This window comes from Benincasa hispida, chromosome 1 (genome assembly GCF_009727055.1).
Source record: "Benincasa hispida cultivar B227 chromosome 1, ASM972705v1, whole genome shotgun sequence".
Taxonomy (NCBI): Eukaryota; Viridiplantae; Streptophyta; class Magnoliopsida; order Cucurbitales; family Cucurbitaceae; genus Benincasa; species Benincasa hispida.
Window position 1 is genome coordinate 45,511,977 of NC_052349.1, and position 14,644 is coordinate 45,526,620.

Sequence of the window (14,644 nt, forward strand, 5' to 3'; positions counted from 1 at the left end):
AAAGAAACCTTGTCCATTTCTGGAGATCAAATAAAGGGTCATGCAATACTTCCATCCTTTAGGGGGACACCTACGATGCCTTGAGGCGATGCATGAAACTTAATCCAACCTAATATGAGAGACTGAGGGAAATATTGTCACATGTTTCACTTCCACTTACTATAAACACTCTCTGCATTCACCTTAGTATTGACCTACCCAAATGCCACCCGTAGGGGGCACCCATGGTGCCTTGAGGCCGAGAGTAGATCTCACAGTGTGAACTTTTAGAGAAAAACGTGTAGAGATAAAATTGAAGTATCACATAACACATTTTCCTCCCACTGAGTGTGCTACCTAGGGTTAATTAATTTAAAAAATCCGACTACTGATTTTATCTAAGTGTTTGTTTAATCTGCTAAAAAACAACTCTTGTCTTTGATGATTAAACAACTTTGATTCAAGTTTCATTAAACTCTTTAACAGACTTTCATCAAATTTACATGCATGTAACAAATCTATCTAATTCACCTTTCCAGGTAGGTTCCAAGGAGGAGGGCGACGTTTCCATCAACTTAAGTACCCTAGCGTAGCCAGAACCAACCTTAGACAAAAAGTCCCTAATAGATATATTTGTTACATATTTAATCTTTTATTAGGAATCAATTTAATCCTATTAAACTGATTTAAAAGATTAAACTTAGATTTCTAATCTTATTAGAAACATGATCTTAGGTATATCTCAGTCAAATTTTAAAACAATTTAAAAAAAATATATTATAGATTTTGGTTTGCATGCAACTCTTTATTATTGATTTTAATTCTAATTTCATTTATTATAACAAGTATAAGAAATGAAACAACTAAAAATCAACCATTACATGAAAGACATACATAAGTTAATTATAACATTTATAATTTAACCTAAGGTAGTGTCATGCTTCATGCAATATTCATTCATTACTAATATATAACTTTTATATAATTAAGTAATGAACTATGCTATAGTATACATTCCATACAACCATTCAACCTTATATTATAACATTTATAATATAAATGATGCATGGATATGCTATAATGCATGCATACATATACTATAACTTTTATATTATATGATGCATGAGCATGCTTTATGTAATTTAAATCATGCATACTAGTATATTATAACACTTATAATATAGAATGATGCATGAAAATAAATGGTTAACCTTTGGTGGGTTTTAAAACTATATGATATACATTATGACATATAATAAAAACATACATCACATATATATTTATACTAAAAGTTGATGGACCAGGATAGAAACTCTCTAAAACATAAATTAAAAGGCTAATCTATTACAAAATTGAGTCCATCGGGTCGACACAAGTGAACTGGGTCTTGAACCACTCCACAAAGAACCCTTGCAGCTGATCGTGTAGCAAATGTCCCATCATCGAGCAGCGAGGCGTCGGAGTATATACGATCGATTATATGCGATGAGCATGAAAGTCTACGCGATCGTGCAGTAAACATCCATGCATCGAGTATCATATACTATGCGATCGTGTAGCTAATGACTATGCGATGAGCATGATAGTCTACACGATCGTGTAGCACACAAGGATGTGTGAAGTATCAAATATCGCGTGATCGTCCACACCAACGAGCGCCTACGCGATCATGTAGCCAACGCAACACAATCGTGTAGCAAAACCTACACGACGCGTAGCATTAGCTATGTGATCATTTAGAAAATGCTACACGATCGCATAATAAAAACTAAACGATAGTTTAGCTCTAGCTACACGATGTGGCAACGTCCGTTTCGTTTTCTCCATCAAAACGCACTGTAACCTTTCTTCTGAAGCTTCATGAGCGACTTAAAACTTTTATTTCTCTTTTATTTCTCTTGCCACAAAATCAATAACCATCCATTAAGGTGGTTGGAGAGAAAAGATGGGAAGCTATTATTCAAATAATAATAATATATATATATATGATAACTAAATTATGATATTATATTTATATGAAAATATATGTTATTTCAAATATAACATAACATATAACCTATAGTTTTAATATTGTATTACATAAAATATAAACTATAGTTTCTTTTCTCTATTTTATGGCATTTAATATAAATCATATTTATATTAAATTTAACAACTATGAATCACATTCATAGAAAATAATTTTGAATCTCATTCAAATATTTATTTTCTCCCATTAAATTTTAATATATCAAATAAATTATGACAATTATATCATATATAATTGAAACAATTTAATTATATCATTTATAATTAAATCCCTCTTATTAATTTCAACAATTCAAATTAACCCAAAACTGATTATCAACTAAATCCTTTTGAGCTATCAAGGAGACCTTATGGACATGTAGCTTGAAGCTTCAACAGTACATAAATAATTAATTAAACTTTTTAATTACATTATTCACCATCCATTAACTGTCGGGCACTCCACTAAAGATCGACAGCTGCACACTTCGCACTACAGATATATTTCTAAATCTATTGGATATAACCAATCAACAGTACGATGACCCTTCACAAGTTTCTCGTAAGTACAAGTAGGCCAAATTACTGTTTTTCCCTGTAGTTACATCTAACTCTTTAAGTACCACTGATCCCTTTAGTGAAATAGATCATAGTCCTACTATGACTAAACCCCTCTCGAGCCAGGAAAGGGTGTGACGCTACATTGTTCAAGACCCGGAATCAGCCCTTAAGGGAGCAATTTATCTACTTACCCCTACTTCGGAGAATGAATGAATTCCATCTTGTGTAACTGTGTTCCCAACTCCCCAATTAGACGAATCCCCAAAATGGTAGGCTTGTTAAGTCGGCGATCTGGCCACTCTCACCCATACAAATCAAATGACTACCCTCATAAGTAAGAGTTCACAACTCACTCAGGATTCAGGTCATGTTGCCTATGGTCATTCTGGTAAAATGTAAGTCTCTATTATGAACGATGTTATATAATGAGACTAAACATTTTATGGTCCAGTCTTATATAAACTCCTTTGTATAGAATATCTCTGCTCGCATGTCTAACACATGAATGATTAGGATCAGACCATTTGTAGCACTTTACAAAAATTGTAATACCTACAAAGCAGACCATACTCATAGTGTCACTAGGATAAGGTACCAAACCTTATCCATTTACTATAGACCATTTAGGTTATCACTTAAACATGATCCAACTGTATGTCTCCACATACATGTTTAAGTTACAATTATAACCTTGGATGTTAGTTATTGGTTTGTGGTTAATGCAACTAAAATATCACATATTTTATAGACAAAGTGAATAAAATATCACATATTATTAATCACATAACAATATTTACAAACTATAGAACCGTACGAGATTTAAGGCATCAACCCCAATAGCTTGATGGCTCTTCAGGTATGGACTACTTACCAATATAAGTGTTCACTGACCCCTCACTAGGTTTTGTAGGTGTTGATGAGTATCCCAACTTGGGTGATGCTGAGGATGAGGCTTGAGAAAGACTAACTATTAGGCGCATGTGGAGAGAGTGCATCATTAATTCTTGAAATAATAATACTATAATAATAAAGGTTAGTAGAGAGTGCATCAGTTAATTTTCAACCTTTTGAATTGTCTCTTGTTAAGTTATAGAGTGAATCAATATTAATTGAAATTAAAGATATTATTTTTACAAATGAATACAACCAACGTAGCCATGTTTGGTTATGGTTATTGTTATGAGTGATTTTGGATTGAAGGGTATAGTTGACATATAGCGCAAATAGGAATGACAAAGTCAAGAAGAGAGCATGATTTAGGCCGAAAGTGGGAGCTGAGGACCAAAATGAGCTTAGAAAAAGAGGTTGGCTTGGGCCTTGACTAAGCCAGTGTGTTCAGCCTTGACCTACACCTAACAGGGCATGTTTTATGCATGCCCCAGTCTAGGATATCTTTTTAGGCCCATAATATTCCTAAGAAAGATGTTTGGCCTTGGCCTTGGTCGAGGCTAACCCTAGCAGAACATGAAACAAGGCACGTCCTTTGGCTTGATAGGTCCTCTAATTATCTTGAGGCGACTCTTTAGATAACAACGTAAGTACATGAAACAAGGCATGTCCTTCAGCCCGATAGGTCCTCTAATTATCTTGAGGCGACTCATTAAGGAACAACCTAAGTTCATAAAACAAAGCACGTCCTTCGACCCGATAGGTCCTCTTATTATCTTGAGGCAACTCTTTAGGTAACAACATAGGTCAGCTTTCTCTATTAATAAATTATTATGGGTCCATATGAGGTAACTTAAACTTATGACTTCTTTATTATTGAGTTCTCATTTTTAACTTCGGAATCAGAACCCTTTTTCTTTGTTTTGCATGTCTTCTCTTCCCTAAATTACAAATTTAGTATTGCTATCAAATGATGATCAGTTGTATTTTCCCTATCAAAATTTTGGCATAAATGTTTTCCATTGTATATGAGGAAAAAAGGTTCTACTAATAATCTTCATACCTTACAAAGCATGAGTGAAAAATACAAAAACAAAACTTGGACGAAGATAACTCAGACTGGAGAACAAAAAACCAAACGCCACCTTGACTTGAGGAAAAGGTAGCCTCAAACTACCACACAAATGAAGCAACATGAAGCTATGCCAAGAAAAGCTAGCAGGATTGGTGGACTAAAAATCCATGGTGCAGATTGAGTTGAGGAGTTCAAGCCGAGGCCAAGAAAACCTTGGTCGAGGTCAGGGAGAATAAATTGAAGCAAAGAGCCAAGGTCAAGGCAACCAATGCTAAGGCCGAAGAGACCAAGTTGAAATGTAGAGCCAAGGCCGAGGAGACCAAGTTGAAGCGAAGAATTAAGGCTGAGGTGACCAAGTTGAAGCCAAGAACCAAGGTCTAGGTGGCCAATGTCAAGGCCGAGGAGACCGATTTTAAATGAAGAGTCAAGACCAAAATTAAGGCTCAAAATTATTTATGAAACGTAAATTTATGATCAAAATTTCATAGGGGCTCACTTTAGCTTTGTAGGAATCAAATTCTCGATGCAGAAGCGTTTGATCACCATGGTGTCAGTGAACTTGTTTTTAAAACATATCTTAAATCGAAGATAGCACGAAATATAGAGAATAAAAATTAACATATAGCCTAAGCATGCTTTCTAATAAAATTACTGAGAGGAAGGGAAAGTATACATACCCTGAAAGAAAACCTACTTCACGTATTCCTCTCGCGGTACTCACGAATAGTGAACTTCTGTTCCTCACGAACACTTCTTCACGAGCATAGAAAACGATAGTATCTCTTGGACACCACCACAAGTAACTTCCTTACTATTCTCAAGGTAAGAATCGAGGCAGAGTTGTGGGCTTGTCTTGATAATTTTGGTAAGGGAGAGTTGAGATCTTGAAAGAGTTTTCACAAGGAGGAAGAAAATCTTGTAGAGAAAATTTTGTATTGAGTATCACGTATCAACTTCTCTAGTGCCTCTGTGAGTTCCCTGTATGAAGGAGAGATGAGGTGAGTTATTTTCATAACTCCCTTCATCACGTAAAATAACTCCCAAGAAAGTTATTTTACTTTTAATTATATTAAAATAATATAATAAAACCAAACTTATATTATATCTCATATAATATAAGGTATATTCTCTCGTATAATCTATTGTTTTATTATGAATCGTATTCATATTAATTTTAACCTATAGTTTTTATTATCTGAATCTCATTTATATAATTAATATTTGAATCATATTAAAAAAATTCTCTCTCATGAAACTTTATATAATAGTGCACCCATATACATTATATTAATTACATCTCATACAATTAATTTCCTTTAATTAATTTGAACAATTCAAATTAATCAAAAATTAATTGATTCTCATTAACCCTTATTGAGCTAGCAAGAAGACCTTATAGACTTACAGATTAGAAGCTCCAATTCTATGAGATTAATTAAGTAAACTCTTTAATAAAATTAATCAACATTCATTCTTCTCACTGTAGATATATTTCTGTGTCATTAGATATAACCAATCAATATTAAGTTGACTCTTCACAAATTGCTCGTAATTACAACTAGGTCAAAATTGTCGTTTTACTCCTGTAGTTATATCTAATTCCTTAAGTACCACTGATCCCTCTAATGAATAATTAGTTATAGTTCGATTATAAATTAGACCCCTCTCTAACCAGTGGGAGGGTCAGGCGCCTCATTGTTCAAGCCCCCGAAATCAGCCCTTAAGGGAGAAATTTAACTACTTACCCTAACAATGGGAAAATGTGAATTCCATCTTGTGTAGTTATATTCCCAGCTCCCCATTCAGACGATTCCCCAAAATGGTAGGCATATTGAGTTGGCGAATCTGGCCACCTTACCCATATAGATCAAAGGACCATCTTTGTAAGCAGGAGTTCACAACTTACTCAAAATTAAGGTCAAGTCACCTATGGTCATCTTAGTGAAATGTAAGTCTCTTCAAGTAACAGTGTTATAAAGAGAGATTAATTATTTTGTGGTCCGATTTTATACAAACTCTTTGTGTAGGATACCTCTACTCACATGTCTCCATACAAGACTAGATCATTTGTAACACATCAAAACAATTGCAATTACAAAGAGAGTTGTATCCATAGTGTCACAAGGATCAGGTACCCAATCTTATCCATCTATTACAGACCATTCAAGTTATTACTTAAATAGGATCCACTTGTATGTCACTACATACATGTTTAAGCTACATTAAATAACTTTGGATCTTAGTTTATTGGTTTTGGATTAATGCAGACTAAATGTCAATAAATAGAACTTTATTTTATTAAATAAAGAATTAGTTGTACAAATAATTTACAAACTACGAAAACACGAGATTTAGGATATCAACCCCAACAGGCTGACCCTAAGCGCATAAAGGTAAAATATTTTCACCATTCATACGTTTCCAAGTACACCATAACACTTTGGAAAATGGCTGAGGTTGAAGCCGACGTTAAGCATATAAGGGCCCAAGATCTCTACCAACCTCATCCTAATGGCTAGAAGTTGTGTAAACCCTAAGTGTTTTCGGTTGATGGAAAGTTGAGTTGCACGAGATCTAGAGGTAAACACAAATCTAAAGTACATATCAAACTGCTTAAGAAGTTGAAAAGAATGAAGATCCATTATTTAAAAGTGATTCAAGGTTTAGATAGTCCATGGTTTAGGCTGAAGCCGAGGTCGAGGAGCACCATCAGAGACCAAAGATGAATTAGTGTTGAGTTGTATGCCCTAAGCACGTGGTTTGTAGATAAACTATTTATTAATAATTAATAAAGCAAATTTTTATTTTCTTTTGTTTTTTATTTTTCATAATTTAATTCAATAAAGGAAATATCCTAGGTCATTGTATGAAACCTTGAACTATAATTGACATATAAGTAGATCATGTTCAAGTAATAACCCAAAGGGTCTATAGTACATGAATAAGGTTGGGTGCCTTATGATGCGTTATTTTATGCAGTGAAATAATGAAGTGAATTGCGACGATGGGAATGCATTGTGCAATAAGTTTCCTCAGCAGAATCCAAGTATAAATCCTATTGAGTTTCCTGGCAAGTCCAAGGTCGAACTCAAGGACTAAGGAAAACGGTATGCGGTGATAATTTTTAAGAAGACTTTGCGGTAACCAGTAAATCAAAGAGTTGTTTTGGGTTGTTGTTTGCAGTATAAAAAGTATGCGGCGGATTTGAGAAAAGATTGATTATGCGGTAGATACACTGAGTATGCGAAGGAACGAGTTGAGAAGGTCTTTAACTAGTGTTTCCAAGGAATGCGTCAAACTATGCGATCATGCTACACTCATGCGACAGCAAATCATTTTCCAATGCAAATGCGGTACTCCTATTTCTAGGACACATGCGATGAATGCGATAATGTCCATAGAGCTTATTCCTAAGTCTCTACTTTTAGCCTATGCGATGATGCAAGATGCACACAAAGACAAGGTGACCGCATACAATCATAATCTATCCCTAGGATGCATGCGATGCGTTAATAGAAATACTGCTTATTCCTAAGCTCCTATCTCTTGATTATGCGTTCTAATCTAACTCTCCCGAGCCTAGATTCTAACCTGACTTTTCCAAGCCTAGATTCTATCCTTAGACTACCCTCCCAAGTATCTCTAATGGATGAGTGACGCATACACAATACAAGATAATGGCATAGCATGAAGATCCCCAGTTATGCTAGCTAAGTGCTTCTCAACCCATTCAACAAATTTAGCTACTCATGCGTAATAAACAGAAAGTGAACAGACATAAAGATGTAGATTCCATTTCTATGATATGTTCGGGGTACAAAATGACAATGGAAGATAAAGATAGAGAGCCTGGTAGTAATTCCTTGCTTCCCAAGGCTTTTACACTATATTGTGCTCAGAAGATGCTCCTGCTTCCGCAAGAGTTGGCCCTCTCTCTATTCTTGACACTTCCGGCACTCTTCCAAGTTTACTGAAATGATCTCTCGATACAATCTGACTTCTCTCGGTTCTGCCTTCTAAAATAAAAGAAAAACTAAGAACAAGGCTACTCTAACTATGGAGAAAATTATTTAACTGTCGAACTCGACGAACTAGACGAACTAGCCGAACTCCTTCACTGAAGGTTGCCTTTGGTATTTATAGAGCTTCGGGGTGAAAGGCTTCTTCTCTCTTATGATTGAACTGATGGGATGGCATTAATTCTCTGTCTAATACACCGAATATTTGTCACCGAAAATTTGAGTGTACTTGCTACAGTAGTTCGTTAGCGGCTTGTCAATTTAATTCGAAATCGACCGTCATAGCTTTCTGTCCCATTGTGATTTATTATGTTTTTCACCCAAATGTGCCCACCAAGGTGCGCCAGCTCTATGCGGCAATTCTTTTTTAGCAGATATTTGCGAGCAAAAAATCACCACAAAGCCTTGCGGTAACACTGCACTCGATCGTTGCTTTCTTGTGATCGCATTTTGCGCCTTGTGTCAACGCATATTCTGTACAAAAATACAAAAGTTAACTGTTTTCATGCGATGAACGCATGTGACCGCAATGTTATGAACTTATTGCTTTTTGGACGTAATCTTATATATTTTTTCAATGCAAACCTACATTGTTTAATAACTTAGCACTGTAATATCGTGCATTTCTGCCCATTATCACCTTATCCACCTTATCCTGGTAACACAATGGATACGACTCACTTTGTAATTATTACAAACGTTTTTATCCAAATCGTTCATGTGCAGATATGTGAGTAACCACAAAAATAATTAGTCTCTCTTTTTAAATCAGATAATTGAAGATTTAATATTCCACAAGATAATCATATGTAACTTGATCTTAATCCTAAGTGAGTTATGAAGTCTTGTCTATAAGGGCTCGCTCTTTGATTTGCATGGGAGAGAGTAGCCAGAGCCCTCGACTTAACAAGTCTGCCATTTTAGGGACTTGACTAAATTGGGAGTTAGGGGAATAATTTTACAAGATGGAACTCACTCCTTCCTGTATAGAGTAAGTAGTGTTGGGATTGGTGTCCAAAATCTCTTGTATTCTCGTAGTTTGTAAACATTATATAAACAAATTGTTATTAACAAAATAATTATTATTTTATGAGCATACACACAACCGAATAAACTAAGATCCTAGGTTATTTTATGTAATTTAAACAAGTATGTAGAGACATACGGGTGGATCTTGTTTAAATAATAACCTAAACAGTCTGTAATAGATGGATAAAATTGGGTACCTTATCTTGGTGACACTACGGATATGGCATGCTTTGTAGATGTTACAAGTGTTATAAAGTGCTACAAATGATCTGATCCTGATCGTTTATGTGGAGACATGTGAGCAGGGGTATCCTATGCAAAGAGTTTGCTCAAGACCAAACCACAAAATAGTTAGTCTCATTATATAACACCATTAATAATAGAGACTTATATTTCACTAGGATGACCATAGGTGACATGACCTGAATCCTGAGTGAGTTGTGGACTTCTGCTCATGAAGGCAGTTATTTGATTTGTATGGTGAGAGTGATTAAATTGCCAACTCAATAAGCCTACCATTTTAGGGATTCGTCTAATTGGGGAGCTGGGAACATAGCTACACAAGGCGAAATTCACTTCTTCCCTAATGTCACGGTAAGTAGATAAATTGCTCCCTTAAAGGCTAATTCCAGGGTTTGAACAATGTGGCCACACCCTCTCTTGGCCCGAGAGGGACTTGGTCATAGTTGGACTATAATCTATTGTTCATTGGAGGAATCAGTGGTACTTAAGAAGTTAAATGTAACTACAGGAGCAAAACGACCATTTTGGCCCAGCTGTACTTACGAGCAATTTGTGAAGGATCATCGCACTATTGATTGGTTATATCCAAATGGATACAAAAATATATATATAGTGTGAAAAGTGTAGCTCTCGGTCTTTAGTGGAATGACTGGCAGTTAATAGAAGTTGGGTAATTTAATTAAAAAGTTTAATTAATTATCCAAGTACCATTGGAGCTTCAATCTACAGGTCTATAAAGTCCCTCTATAGCTCAACATGGATTTAATTTAATTGATCAAATTAATTGAGAGAATTAATTATATATTATATAATTAATTTAATTAATTATATCATATAGTTTATCTAATGTATTTAATACATTATAGTATAAAGTATTTAAATAAAAATTTGAATATGATTCAAATACTAATTATATGAATGAGATTCATATAGTTAAATTTAATATAAATATGATTTATATTAAATGCCATAAATTGTTGTGAGGAATTAAATATTTGAATACCTTTCAAATATGATTCGAACATTAATTAACGAATGAAATTCATATAATTGATTTTAGTATAAATATGATTTATCTTAAATGTCATGCATTTTTTAGAGAAAATAAAACTATAGGTTATATTGTATTTGATACAATATAAAACTATAGGTTATGTGTTATATTTGATATAACATATTTATTATAATATGTATATAATTATTATTATTAATTTAGTTTAATTTAATTAAAGGGATTGAGTGTGGGGGTGGAATAATTCATTCATCTTTTTCTTTGAATTGAGGAACTGAAAAACTCTTTCAGTTTCTTCCGCCAAAAATTCATAGAGAAGAAAAAAGGTTCTTTTCCTCCCTTTCAATCTCTCCTCCCTCTTCCAAATCTAGGGCAGAGCCCATCACTCCTGTGTTTTCTCAATCCCAAGGAGAATACAAAAGGTTCATTTTGTGGTGGTGTCTTGATCCGAGAAGAGATCCTGATCTATATTGACGGAAACGTAAAAAAGTGTTCTTCAAGGGTAAATTCTTCTTTCCTATTCCTTCCCTCAAATGAATGCTGTAACATTTAATTTTAGATATTATGTATAATCTCTCTATCTTTTATTCTGTAATTTATGAATTCTGTGAAGACTAAAAATGGGATCGATCCCCGCTTCCGCTGCGAAACCATCATTAGTTTCCCTTCAAGTAGATGAGTAGTTCTCTTAAGTGCTGATTTTGAGACTTGAACAATTGGACCTTACCCTCTCATTGGGTCAAAAAAGACTTGATTTATGGTTGGATCAAAAACAAATTATTCACTAGAGGATGAGTGGTACCGAAAGCATAGAGATAATTATAGGGGTAAAGCGAACATTTGACCCAACTTTAATTACGAACAACTCATGAAGGGTGGACTTCCATGTAATGATTATATCTATGGACACAACATGTCTAACCGTGCATAAGAATTCAATTATGAGTCTAGTGGTTTGCCCAATATTAATGAATAGAGGTTAGTTAATTAAGGAGTATAATTAATTAATTTCGGATCACTAGAGCTTATAATCTATAGATATATAAGGTCTCTTTGCTAGCTCACAACGGATAAACAAGGACCAAGGCATTGAAAGATAATTTGAAATGTTCAAATTAATTTAGGAAAAAATATATTTATTGTATCAGATACAATTAATATAAAATGTAATGTATGTGAATACATAATTATATAGTTAAATTATGAATATAATTCAAATTTAAACTATATAGTATGGAAGAATAAATGCATTTAAATGTAATTCAAATGATAAATTAATGTGAATAAGATTTATATTAAAACTATAGGTTAAAAGTTAATAAATAAATGTGATTCATATTTTCATATGCATTTAAATGTGATTCAAATGATAAATTAATATGAATAAGATTTATATTAAAACTATAGGTTAAAAGTTAATATAAATGAGATTCATATTTTCATATCATTTGTAAATTAGAAAACCTTTCAATGAACCCTTACTAACAAATTCCAAAACCCTCAAGTCAATTGATATCAATTCAAAGGAAAGAATTAGAACTGGATTACATCAAGAACCAATAGATAAGGAGAATCAGTTTCTGTTGGGTTGTATGTCCTAAAACTCGTAGTTTGAAATATTAAACATATTCTATTATCAATAAAGATGTTATTGCCATTTATCTAATTAAAGTGTTGTTGAATATGTAAATTGCACTAGTAATGACTAAATTTGATAAACTAAAATCCATGGCTATTACATGGATAATTGAACTTTATGTGGAGACGTAAAGATGGATCAAGTTCGAGTAAATAGCCACAACGGACTATAGCATATGAATAAAGTTGGGTACCTTATTCTAGGAACACAATTAGATGCAACCTACTTTATAGATAGTAAAAACGATGCGATCTTGAATTGTTCATGTGGAGACATAAGAAGTGGGGGCGTCCTATGCAATGAATTTGCATAAGATCGGACCAAGAAATAAGTCACTCTTACTTTATAATGTTGTTTACTGTTTAAGACTGACTGTTTCGGATAGATGACCTAGGTAGCTCGACCTTAATCCTGAGTTAACTATGAACTCAGGTTTATTCAGGACTATCCTTAGATTTGCATAGGTAAGGGTTGACTCAACAATGTCGGCTCAATAAGCCTCCCATTTCAAAGGTAAGACCGGGTAGATAGTTAGGGACATAGGGTACAAGGTGGAATTCACACCTACCGATTAAGGGATAGGAGAAATGTTGTTCTCTTAAGTACTGAATCTAGGTCTTAAACAAGGGGCCTCACCCTTTCGTTTGCCTGAGAGGGATTTGGTTTAGTGATTGGATCACAAACCAATTGTTCATTAGAGAATCAGCGGAACTTAAGGAGCAAGATGTAATTTCTGGGGTAAAACAACATTTGACCTAGCCATTATTACAAACAACCTGTAAGGGTTGACTTACAGATTATGGTTAAATCAAGTGGATAAAAATATATATACAGTGAGAATAGTGCAACTATTGAGCTATAATGGTATGTCTGGTAGTTAACGAATATTGATTAGTCCAGTCTAAAGAGTTTAGCCAATTAATCTCAAATCGTTGGAGCTCATGATCTCTAGGTCCATAAGGTCCCTCTACTAGCTCGTAAAACATGAACACCTTGGATTAGTGAATTGAGTGATTTTGAGATGTTCAAAATCAAAATTAAGTTTTCAGTTTGAAGTGTTCAAATTGAATTTTAATTTGAAATGTTCAAATTGAATTTAGGGTTTCAATTTCAAATGTTCAAATTCAAATTAGGGTTTGCATAATTATATTCGATATAATTAAACATTTAATTTTTTGAAATTAAACGAAATTAAAGAGTTTATAATATTTAAATATTGATTACATGAATAAGATCCATGTTTAAAATTAGGTGTTTGGTTAATTTAATAATTTAATATTAAATTATTATTTATTTAATTAATTAAAATCAAATTAATTTTCAAAATTGCAAAATCAATTCTAGAACTTTGTGTTTTGATTTTGAAAAGTATCAATTTAAATAAAGATTTAAATTAAGTTATGGAGAAATCCACAATTTTTTAACATTTGGTGGATGATCCACCTTTAAACACCTAGCTCTTCAATTGAGTGCTCTGTGAGTGTCATTGAGCTAAATCTCCTATTGATTGCACATATGAGTTACATAAAATCATTTGATTTATGAGATTGTAGAGGATGAATGCTAAAATTTTGTGTTTCTGAAAAATCTCTCAATCTTAACGAACCTTCTCTTTTTCCACACTCAATTACTTTGAATTCCAAGTTCCACCACTCAAATCCAACATTGAGAATAGTAGAGAAGACATTCTTGGTGGTCTACTAATAATTTGAAGGTCAAATTCGAGCAGAACAGCTCGGATTTGGAGGATTCTTCAAAGGTAACTGTTTTGGAAACCCGTTTCTTTGATAAAATCATGTTTGCTTCTGTTCCTTGCTTGTACATTCCATCAATGTAATTAGAGTGCTTATTAATTCTGATTGCTTCTGTTGCTTGCTTGTACATTTCGTCAATTGGTATCAGAGCATGATTTAAGCACTCAATTAATGTTAATTTGAATTTGTTAGGTGAATTTCTATGGATACATGTTTTGGGACTGATATGATGTTTTAATCAACTTTGGCATTAGATTACTCTTTTGATTCAGTTGTTAAATTTGTATTTGGCTCTTGTTTGATGAGCTATATGTGTGCTCTATAATCTATTATTTAATTGTAGTCATTAGAGTTGAAATTAGGTTGTAATTGAAGTTTGTACCAAGCTTGGTTAGTAGCAAAAACTAGGGGAAGAAGCTACTGCAAGGTTGCATTGTA